The sequence below is a fragment of the Gasterosteus aculeatus genome, chromosome 17 (genome assembly GCF_964276395.1).
Source record: "Gasterosteus aculeatus chromosome 17, fGasAcu3.hap1.1, whole genome shotgun sequence".
Classification (NCBI taxonomy): Eukaryota; Metazoa; Chordata; class Actinopteri; order Perciformes; family Gasterosteidae; genus Gasterosteus; species Gasterosteus aculeatus.
Genome location: NC_135705.1, coordinates 14,087,519 through 14,100,003, shown reverse-complemented (window position 1 = coordinate 14,100,003; position 12,485 = coordinate 14,087,519). Strand labels below are relative to the sequence as shown.

General features: G+C 39.4%; 1 long non-coding RNA gene across 1 annotated transcript; it reads right to left on the bottom strand.

Moving 5' to 3' along the window:
- Window positions 1-413: 413 nt before the first annotated feature.
- On the bottom strand, window positions 414-1,197 carry LOC144388971 (uncharacterized). The gene is made up of 2 exons (XR_013453259.1): window positions 808-1,197; window positions 414-727 (listed from the first exon to the last, which is right to left on the bottom strand). It is a non-coding gene; the product is annotated as an uncharacterized LOC144388971 (long non-coding RNA).
- Window positions 1,198-12,485: the final 11,288 nt, after the last annotated feature.

The following is a 12,485-nucleotide window of genomic DNA, read 5'->3' as shown; positions in this document are numbered from 1 at the left end:
ATATCCGTACTAGAGGGATGATCCAGCGTATGTTTGGAGTATGGAAAACTCGATTCCAGTGCTTACGAAATACGATTCGTTTCAAGCCAAGAAGATGCTGCAAAGTGATCATTGCTACAGCTGTGCTGCACAACTACCTGAAGCAGCATGGCTGTCCTGACCTGCCAATGGAAGATCAGGATGATGCAGATGTGCCCATGGTGGCAGAGGCAGCCAATGACCAGCGAGGACTTGCACACAGAGCTGCTTTCACAGTGCAGCACTTCAGCATTTAAATATGGAATGTATCCATTATGGTATGGTGGTGCTTGCATACTGTTTCTGTACAAAATTACAATAATGTAGCAAAATTAAACTAGTGAACCAAGTCGGGTAAAATGTAGTTTGTGATGATTAATACTCACTCACACGCCAAATGACAATACATTTATTTTTATTTTTCACAATTCCTCATATTCACCATGGCTACTAGTATGCAGAATTCTTTTTTGGAGCATAGCCCTCTCTCCCAATTTCATATCCAGTTCAACCTCTAGAATTCTCATTTTCATTTCATGTTCTTCTTTTAAATATTCAATTTTACGCTCATGAAATTCTCTGGCTAACTTTTCATGCATAGTTATCTTTTTTGGTCTCTGTTGGATGGTAGCAGCTTCATCTCCCAGGGGTGCCATAGCAGATGTGGAGGGTTCAGGCTCGTTGTGAACTGGCTCTTGATTGGTTTCCTCTGGAAAAAAAGACCACTGTTCCAAACTCAAATCAACTAATATGGTCCTGTAACCAATTTACTTCCTAAGGTATATTTACCATTTGTGCTCAGTTCTCCATGTTCACTGTCCAAATGGTCATTGTCTGGTATACCATCCAGAGGTTGCTGGTGCTCTATTATACCAGACAGCAAGTCACCCAATTCATCACATGTGTCCTTTATTGGTGGTCCACCACCTGTAATAAATCGCTCTCTTCTGCTTGCTGCATTCTCTTTTTTTAATCCCAGTTTAATGTTCTTCCATAGAACCTATGAAGGCAGATATCATTCATTAGTTTTCTTTTTTGATGTCACAAAAATAGTAATATGGGAAATCTGAAATACTGGTACTGATAAGGCATAATAAAAATAAGTTTGTCTCCTGATAATTTAGGTCATGGTGGAGAAATGATTGTATATTTCTTTCCCCCTCACATATAGGTATGGATTTTCCTTTGTGCAACATATCTTACTCTACCACCATGTTTAACATGCATATGCCCCTTTAAAATAGGTTACTATCCTTTTAAACAGGATATTCATTCAATGTGAATGCTACAAGCAGCAGGAGTATTGTATTTGGGTAGGCCATAAATAAGCAGGGTATAGGCAACAGGAAACAAACACATATTTTTGTGCCTAATAATGAAGATTAACTCACCTGCAGTTGTTGTACTGTTCTTGTGGTGACATCTTCATTTGCATTGAATTCTTTGCCAATTGCAGTCCAAGCACTTCTTTTCTTATGTTCAATAGCAGCAGTATGGATTTTGCTTTCAATGACTGGATGGTTCGATACAATTAGTTTTAGTAGTGCTTTTTCATGCTCACTATAATTTTTGGAGCGAATTCTCTTTGCCTCTGACATTGTGTTGTCTCAAAATTCACTGCAACAATGGTGTTTCATACTCCATTTCAGGTTTTCATGAGCACAATTGGACCAACAGCCTGTGCTTCCACTTAGTCTAATGAGGCTTGAACCAGGTGTTCTCATTAAGCTTACTCCAGGACTCCATAGTCTCAGACTAACTAAGCCAAATTTATGCCATGTTCATGCAAGCCACTTAAATAGCCAGGATTAACTAGTCTGATTTAGGCCTATTTCAGTCTTGATTTAAGCCCTGTCTCCGAAACCGGCCCAAAATATTACATAATCCCAATATCCAAAAGATTCACAATAACAGTCTTTTCCTTTGGAAGTTCCCTCACTATCACAAATAAGCCAACTTTACACCTCTCACTGATGCACTGAGGCATATTTTGGAAGCTCTATGTTTCCTCACTCATCGACTAAAAGCACATCAGGTCTGCAGATCGCCTCTGAACTACTGTCAGTAATTAAAGCATTAAACAGTAAAAGATTGGACCAGACTTAGACTGGCCTGCATCTCTGCATGAGCCACACAGCTGGGAGTTGATGATAATAACAACTTCTCTAGGAGGACGCGGAGTCACGCTGAGACCATCTTGGAAGTGTACTATACCAAGCGAACTGCAAGTAGAGCGTACACAATAATCTGTGTAGTTCAACACACAAAACAACATTCAGCCATCCACATTTCTGTCATCTATCTACTTATTTACTGTTGTTTATCAAATAATTAATCAGAGTTCCTCTGTATTTGGCTAGTATTTTTCCCTTATAACTTTTGAAAAGCACATATTTGATTTAGTTAAGTAGAAGAAGCATATTTAATGTTTGTGATGTGAAGGCTAACATCATTTCATCATTTCTTTAATTCATAAACTTACATACAACTGAACGTTTCATCAATGGGGTTATCAAAGCACCAGAATGCCGGGATGAAAAGGTTTGTGATTTAATAAATGCCGCAGAACACATACAATAATCTACACAATGATGCTGCAAGCCTGAACAACTCCTGGGGCTGCTTGACCCAAATTCCGAGCTCCATTTTGTGTGACGGGTGGAAGGCAGGCACTCTGGGCGCAGGAAGAACAGGGTCAGGCTTTGCATGAGAGTACACAGCTATATTTATTCAGAGGAGGTTACCTCCAGCAACCTCTATCATCAGCTGATCTTTTATGAAGGCCAGTGTGTTCTCTGTGGAGTTTCCAACAAGGGCCGAGCTACTTTAGTCTGTATGTGTTGATATTTCTTGTATTGTATTTGTTTTAAATTGTTGTGTGTTTTTTTTAGTTTATGCATGGCCTTTAAACTACATTTGATCAGTGTGCTCAATCGACAGATTAAGGGACAGTACATGCTAAAATAAGTCTTTCAAATAGATTTTGAAAACTGTATGACTGCAGATTCTTGCCAAAACAATCCCCTTTGTAGCCTCTGCCCCCCAAAAACTTGAACCCCCGTTATTTTCCTCCACCCTTCCTCCAAGTCTACACCTGTTGCATTGGATATGGGATGTTGTCACAGCTTGCCCTCCAACGTTAAACCCTAAAGATGAGTTGGAAAGGATTTCACTCAGCCCAATGAGGACAATCCTTTGGTAGTTGGATTGAAATAAAAAAGGTATGCCAACACTTTTTTTTTTCTGCTATAGTTTGTGACCCAAATATTATGATTTAGCTTTCAAGATGATGCTCTAGTAGTTTACTAAATTGTTAAGATCAATTTAAAGTGTATTTTGCCTTCCAGGTATGCAGTAGAACAATGCAGGGATTATGAAAGTCTCTGCCTCCGGCCTCTGTGCAGATAAAGTGTTACTATTTAATACACATTTCTGTGGTGAGGTGTTGTTAGAGTCACAGTACATCGTCAGATTTACAGCATAGATCTGCTGATTACTGCAGTTACCTTGATGTAGAACTGAAGATTCTCAACTGGTCTGACTATCAACTAAACAAGATTTAGTATTGTTTTGTGATGTACTTTAGGTTGTCACACAAATTCTAATTGAAAAGCTCAAATCACTAAAAAGAATGCTGTGTCTTTTTCCAGTGGGGCCAATTACAGAAAGATGTCTGTCTCTAATTAAAGCAAGTTATGTGATAGAAATGTATCTGATGCACTTTCCAAAGGCTTTGCTTTGAAGCTTGTCTCAGCGCAGTCGTCTGTGTGCAAATTTCAGATCTTTTCATATTCCAATAGGGAAAAAAAATGTTTCTAACTTTTAATAAAATTAAATTGCGTCTGTGTCGCAAGATACACATCCTGTAAGAAAACAGTCAATTTAATGACTTAATTTAAATATGTAAAATGTTGTGTCAAATATTCTCGGGTGCAAGTACAAGTACAAGTGATGGTTTGAGAGGCGTGGCGGTTACATTACCTGGCATTTTAGACAAAAGGCAAATGGAAAAGTAGGTTGGTGTATTTTTCAAAGTGGTAAAACCCATTCACTTGATCCCAGAGGTCACATTTCCTACCTGAATGCACGTCAAATATGACAAAGATGCTAGTTCCACAGATTCCTGTTGAGGAATAGGTCTTGCATCAAGGACTCCCACCTGTTGGCCACAGACATTGATGTATGTGAGTGTGTGTGGTTTTGTTCCGGACTTGGTGGGATATATTGAGTCATGGAGCCTGAAGGTCACGACCTCTTAATAGTGGCCTGTGGCCTTTCTTGGGTTCAGCTGCCTCAATGGCAAATAAAGAGGCCTAGGCCTTAATTTTAGTACTTTTATAATGGCTGAGCTGACAAAGTCTTAGACAACCTGAGCAACATGACCCATCTATTGGGTATCATAAACTGTGAAGCAGGTTACTTCTGGAATTAAGATTTTACTCCTTTGTGCTCCTAAATGATCATGTTTTAGAACTTAAGATAAATACTTACTTTTTTTATATTTCGGTATATATTATTCTAATTCCACTCGTAAACAAAATACAATCATAATATGCCAAATCTCTCTTCCTGGGTTGAATATGACCCACTGCAGTTTGTACACTGCATATTTTTGAGGTAGTGGCTATTTTAATCCTGGCTTTTCTATTATTAGTTTTTTTGCCTTTTCAACTGATGCACAGTGACATTTCCCACATAAAAGCTTTTATTGTTTCCTAGAACGGAAAGCATTTTAATCCCGAGCAAACGCAGGCACTAGCAGACGTCTGTGTGTCAATAAAGGCAACAAAAAAGTACATGCACACGCACACAAAGTTTCTGTTTCAGTCTGTTAATTTACGGTGAGTGACATAACAGCAATGACATAACATACTTGGGTAAACTAAGTGATATTCTTCTTGGTTGTTGCTTTCCTTGAGATTTTGAACATCAAACTTTTAAGCATTCTTTTAAGAGGTTAGATGTATGCAGCATACTGTGTTGATGACTTCAAGCTACTTAGAATGAGTAATATGCTTCTTGAGTGACCTGTTAAGAGCACATCCTGTGTATGTTTTTCTGTGCGCGTAGGTTAACATGTGTACAAAGAAGAGGCTTTTTGCTAATAATGACCCTGTCAGGCCGATTGCTTAAACAGCTGCCGAATTGAGTACACACACACACACACACACACACACACACACACACACACACACACACACACACACTTACCTCTTTTTCTATCTCATTACATTACATGTCATTTGGCTGACGCTTTTATCCAAAACGACTTATAACAACAATAAGTGCATTTCAACCATAAGTACAGACACAAAAGAACAAGAAACAAGAACATGCTATTTCATCAAATAAGCTGATCTACAACTTGCTATAGATATTATAGAGAGAGACATTATAAGTACAATTTGTACTTGGCCTGCCTTTCTCAAATAACATTGTTGCTTTTTGCGCACAGTGCTTAAAAACCCCATGATGGACAACTTGTACTTTTTTCTGTACAAACCAGAAGTTGCATTGAGATGATTAACAATTCGACACACTATGTCACAACGTTTTCCACCATAAAACCTTGAGAGAAGTTGGGAGCAAACTAGGGAAAATTTTCAGGTTGAAAACAGCTGTGAAAGGTATGCTTGGATCTGTGTGTGTGTGTGTGTGTGTGTGTGTGTGTGTGTGTGTGTGTGTGTGTGTGTGTGTGAACCCTTCACACACACAGCTCCGCCAGCCAGATGTGTGCTGGTCTCCAGCATACAAGGAGGCAGGTGAGGAAACGGTCATAGTGCTTATAAGTCCACATGCCATCTGGACTAATTTATCCTGCCGGTGGAAATGACTGCCTTCACCTGGGAATAGGGAGGAAACACATATCATGAGTGCTTTCATGTTCCATGATGGTTTCAGTCAGTGGACCATCTTGTCCTTTTTAGTGAAAGGCCGCTCCCGCACTTGAACTGTGTGTTCAAGTCCATTTCACTTCAGGTGCTTTTTGAAGAGATGATATGTAAATGTCAAACACAGCGATGAGAGAAGCCTTTGCTCTCTCTGTGGTCTAGTTGAAAGGCAAATATTTCTCAAATTACAGTCACAACAACACAATCATGACAGTTGACGAAACATGACACCTAGTGGTTATTATTTGCACTTCAAGTTAACAGAAGGAAGTCTACAAGGCCTCACTGATGTGCACACATGTGAATGTACTGTGTATATCTTCAGTATATTCTAAATTGAAAATATTGTTTTGATCTTTGCAATTTGTTCTCAGTCTTACTTTGGATACCTAAATGATTAAATGGCTGAATTTGTTTCCCTTCATGAATAAATTGATTATTCATGTTTCCTTTGAAACCCTAACAATACATCAAAAACCTCTTCAACATATAGCAAAATATGGTAACAACTTTGACGTTGTACCTTTTCCACTCTGAGGCTGTTTTCTGGACTCTACTCCTGTTGGATCAGACTAGACCCACTTAAAAAGCAGCTTCTGGACTCATTTGCATATCCTATTTACTGGGAGTTGCACTGGGAGTATTTTCAAACAGATAAGTAAATAGTGTAGCCAATATTTGTTTGTGATGAGTACACAGTATTGCTGTTGGAAGTTGGTTCTGCTTGATTTGGAACCAAAATATGAACAATGGTGTACTAAAAGATTGTATTTTGGTTTAATGTAATTGGCCTAATGAAGCATCTGACATCCATTACCGTTGGCTTCCATTCTCAAAATTCTATCAGAGAAACAGTAATTCTTGCTTCTACTCTGCATTGGGTTGGTCCTTTATCTGTTGACCCACCACTGTTTGGCGTGGTTTTATGGTTAGCCAAAACATCTGCTGTAACCACAACCGATAGTAAGAGGTTGGAACAGACACAGCTGGGACTTTTGAGAAACCAAAACCGTCAATGCAGTATCACTTGGACACAACTCAACAAAAATAGTAGTAAAATACTATTAGTAGTAGTAACACATTGAGAGGAAAAAACTAAATCATCTGATTGTCAAACTAATTATTTGGGGTGGTTTTGGAGTATAGAATTGTACCAAGATAAAAATATCTAACAAGGAGTTATGATGTAATGATGCCCAAAATGCACACAAGCTTTTTCATGCTCAGCTTCTCAATGATGATCAACACTGGGGGTGAGTCGCAAGAGTAATCAATGCAAGAAGATAAGAAATCTAAAGGATTTATAGAGATGGGAAAGAAATAGCTGAAACAAAAGTGTTCTGAAAGATCCGCGTCAGGGAAGCAGTTCGAAGCAGTCACAGAGTAACGATCCCAGAAGACACCAGCACAGCTGACGACACAGATTCTGTCATTCCAAAGAAGTGGTGAGAATCAAACATTACAACTGCTCTTAACTGGCCCTGTGTGAAGACAATAGAAGACGCTTGAAGACATCTGTCTCTCGCACCCACACACCTATTGTCCTCTGTTTCACCTGAAACAACATTGCCTGTGTGCAGCAGTCCATCTCTGACTCAGCGGCGTCTTTGAGTCTGCCTGTTTCCCATGGCCCAGCAGCAAGAGTTGTTTTTTACTAAGCACTATCCCAAAACACCCTTGTGTTGATGTCTTTGCTTGCACAAAGTAGAGAGTTAGCTGCTAGATATTGTCATGTTTTGTCCTAACAACTAATTTGGTCAAGCGCTTTACTAAAAGACCTTCTATTAGTGAGTCTTCATGTTTTAAATATAATATAAAATATTAATTTGATTGCAGATAATCATTAAGAGTTGGCCATGAAAAGATGAGCCCGAGACATCCTCAAATGGCATTTCATGGCTTACCTTTTGCTTAGGTGTACTGAAGTTTTGTGGACATTTTTGGTTCATTTATCACCCATCTACTGAAGCACTGTGCTTCTTGTGTGTAATACGCAACACATCCTCAGGGAGTCGCTCGTGGGGCTTCAGAATGTCAGGCTTGTTTTTAAGATATTTCTTAGGAAAAGGGGAAACACGCTTCACAAGCTTCCCACATCCGTGTGCCTCAGCTTGCAGCCGTTTCTTTTTTTCTCCAACTCGTCTGCTGTTGTGAATTTAGCACCTGCTTCCTACGCTGGACCAGCACCCAGCAGTGGCCAGCTGAGGTCACAGCCTCTGAGTGGAAAAACACATCTGGATAGAAAGGGGCCGACCTATACATGTGGAACTGGTCAGTGGGAAACATTACAGTTTCAGATGACAGAACAGATTTTAGATCCTTTTTAATTTTGTAAAGCAGAAACGTGGAAACGTTAATTTTAATAAAACATACACAGCAAATGTCAGAGTTAAATTGACTCTTAAATTGAATTTTAACTCTAAGCTGGTGTTTATATTGTCCCAATCTAGTCAGTGTTAAATCAATACTCAAGTGTTAACAATTTAACAATTTAAGAAAAAGAATAAGTGTCAAAAATAAATCTGCTCAGTGTTAAATACATTACATGTCATGTAGCTAATGCTTTTATCCAAAGCAACTTTTATTGCATTTTTAACCCATGGTTGTTACATTTTAGCCCAGGGAGCACTTAGGGCTTGTGTGTCTTGCTCAGGGACACCTCAACATGGGACATGGAGCAGCCAGGATTTGAACCGCTAACCTTGCGGTTCTTTGCTCACCCTCTCTATTCCATGCGTCACAGTACGTAGAGTTAAACCAAACACCAATAAGTGTGACACTGTACTGTTACATTGCAAACCTATCAAAGTCAAAGAGTTAATTTAACTAGTGTCGCAAATTAATCTGATCTGATAATGATAATGACTCCAGCTCTTTTGTACAATTGACTCTGTAAGAGTTGAATAAACTTTTTGCAGTGTGATTTCAACACTTGCACTTCACCGGAGAAATTAAATAGAATTTTGCTCTGTAAAAATCTATACAAATAATTACACCTAACAAAAGTAATTTTACAGTCCTTATAAACAATATTCTAAACGTACCTGAGTAAACCACTGCACATAACGTTACTCTCTTGAATGTCCTTTGCCTACAGAAAGAATATGGAACCAATGTGCTTTGTTCTTTCCAGCTAAATATGTTTCAAGTTTGGGAAGTCTTTAATGCACCATTGCTCTATTGCAGCACATGCATGGTCCATTATTCCCAGCATTTCATGTGCTAAGCTCTCATACAAAGACAGATTCAGGCTACTTCCTAGATTGAAGATTAGTGGGATTCACTTCCAAAGCACATTGTTTTCCAAAAGGGATTGAAGTTCATGTTGAGGATTTTCTACGAACAGGGCTTTGTGCTATACATCATGACACTATCATCAAGAGAAGATTATAAACTCTTCTTCTTTCCATCTTTCTATACCATACATACATTTTGAAGCATGTTGTTGGTAGAATGGCTTGCCTATATGTTACATAATTATAGTAAGAAGAAATATTTTTTGTTTCATATAAACATTTAAGTTGTTTGTAAAAGTCTACTGCCTTTTATTTATTTAGAAAAATGAAAAATGAGACTGCATACACTGAGAAAATAATGTTTTTGTATCCAAGAGAGACCTGTGTCATTATAAAATTGCAATAGGAACAAAGACTATGAGAAATATATATAGCAATTTAAAATGTTGCAAGCAGCTTTGCTGCTATCTTTTATTGGCCCTAAATATAGAGGTGATGTGTAGAACATGATGGATTTATAATTACAGGGGAAATTACCATTTTGGAACATGTCCTGTATCACTCGTCCCCGCCCAAATGAACAATAAAGGACGAGCACACACTCATGCACACACATGTGGAGAGCCCCAGTAACCCTGCTGGAATGTCCTTGAATGCACATCTTTCCTCCACTCAACGTATATTCTCTTTAGCATGACACAGAAGTGGCATGCTTCTTAAAACATGCCTTAAATCATCTTTTAAATACCTAGAAATACCTCACAAAAACATCTGCGCTGTAGACAGATATCGACTCAGAAGAAGTCAGACTTCTATCCCTTCTGTCTGTTGAACCAAATGTCAAGATCGTAGTCCCCTAATAGAACGTAGGCCCCCTTGATAGAACGTGGTTGGGCAGGAAATTATGTCAGGGTCACAGCAGCAGATCTCCAGACTGATAAGGTTGCTCTCCCTGGGAGATTGAAACAAGAGAGAGACGGCCCCTTTGTCTTCTCTTTCCTCCTTTCATCTTGTCCCATCAAAACATGAGTGATCACAGCCGAAAGGTATTCAGGCATTCGTCACTGAGACAGCGCACAATTTGGGACTGGTCCATAATGTAGGATATGAATTATGAATATCAAGGCTAAGCTTGCAGACAACCTGTGCCACATAAAGCTAATGAAAATAGACCCGTAGAGCAAATGGAGTCAGGTAATTGATCCAAGAAGTGATGCAGGGGGCAGACTGCCTGGGGAGAGTTTGTGTTTTCCCATTCTTTAATGACGATATTAGTGCGTGCACTCACTGTGAATCATGCTTTATAAACTGTCAAGGAGGTTATGTGGGCGAGCACTGAAGGGGTCCTGCTTACTCGCCTTAGGGGACTCCCACCAACTAGAAAGGAATTAGACATGGAGGGAGGAAGGGAGGACAGAGGTCTTAGGGTCTCATCCTGCTGCGTTAGCGTGCAAGTGTTTGCGCAGATTCCTGTGTTTATGTCTGTACTTAAGAAAATTACAGTACAAGCGCATGTTTATACGGTTGCTTAATGGGTGTGTGCTTCAAACTTCCGGACTTGAGCGGTATCGCCGGAGAGCTTTATCTCTGTGTACATTTTTGCATCTAGTTATGTCTGGTTCTCTCTGTCTGTGTACCTACGTGTGTTTATGTCTGCGTTTTCGAGAGTGCCTTATCAAAACTCCCCATCCACAAACTCATAAAGAAAATGCCGGTCCCTTCACCGTCTTTCTGTTGGTTTAAAATCTAAACCAATAGAACGACAAACAGCCCATGTGGTTTTCATAAAGTAAGGATTTAAACTGAGTGTCAGCCTGCTTTCATCCACCGCACTCTTAGCTTCACTGTCATGTGTCTGCTGGGGAGAGTCTGGACAAGTCTGGACCTCGACAGCGAGGGAAACAAAAGCAGAAGCAGATTGCCCTACTTTTCACAAATCAAGGTGGAGTCACCGTAGAGCCCCGTCGATGTCAACTGTATCTTGTATTGATGATTGAGTGGGTGAATAAGTAACAATGACTCACCAAAGATATGCTTGACATCACATCACAATGACATCAAGTCCTCCTGGAAAATAAGTAAATAATTCAAATGTAAAGGATCCTTATTGAACACATATTGTCTGTTGTTGGACTGTTAACCAAACTGTAAAACTCTCAAGGCAGATATCATCAGTATCTTTATATGACTCAAATGACGGCTTGTAATGTGGCTTGTTGTGACAAAAAGAGACATATACTCCACGGAGCTCTTAGGTGACTTCAAGCTCAGCTACAAGTTCTGGTCAAGATTCGAAGCGAGCCTGCAGTTTTGCTCTGAGAAAGAATGATCTGATAAAGCAAGTGCAAGCAACTTGCCCAGCACCAAACAACAACATTCTGTAAAACAGTGGAATGTAAATAAGTATTTCAACAACATATCTGGGTTGTTTACAGCTTGTTCCTGCTCTAAGAATTGGAACTAAGAAAGTTAGAATATTTCTATTAACATTGGATCAAATATCACTTTGAAGTTTAGTGATCATTGCTGAATTAGTATGAGCAAACAATTTGGATAGCTTCCCTCAAGTAGCCTTTTTTTATACAACTTTAATAAAATCAATGAAGATGTTCTTGTGGGGGACGGCAAGGTACTTCGAGTTGTTAGGTACTTTGTCATGGATATTAAGAAGGAGGGAATGAAACAAAAAGCAGACTCTAGGTATGAGGAAAATTGACCATATTTCAAAAACATGATTAAAAGAAAAAACATTCTGCCCTATTTCGTCATGTGAGGACTAATTGTATTTTCTGGAATTTGAGCGAATAAACGGACGCCAATAATGAGCTGCTTGTCTAAACCTTCTCATTAACACTTGTTCTCAGACAGAAATAAACAATCGCCTGCCAATCTTTTTTCCTTAACGAATGTCGCAGCGATGGATCTTGCTTCTTTGCAGCCGGTCTTTGGTTTCATACAGTATATATCTTCCAAATCCAGATGTAAAATGTAGAGCAGAGGGTGTAACCCTTACATTCCTCAGAAATAATGTGGAAGTATAGGAGCAGTCTTCACATGTCTGCTGCTTAGCTCGGACCTCTGCAGCGAAGGCCCCTCTGTGTCTCTCCCTTTGATACGAGTCAAAGACTGGGCAGTCTGCCGGAAGACAATTGCTGAAGAGAGGAAATGAGAAAGCCCCGAGCCGACAGTGGAAGTTTAGGAGGAACAGGAGAGAGAAGAAAGACTGACTTAGGCTTTTAAAAGCTCACAGCGATTAAAATAGAAAGAAAGGGGCCACAAACAAGGGGCTGGATTTCAACAGCTCTGATGCCGCTGCGTATGCAGCAGTGTGTTTACATTC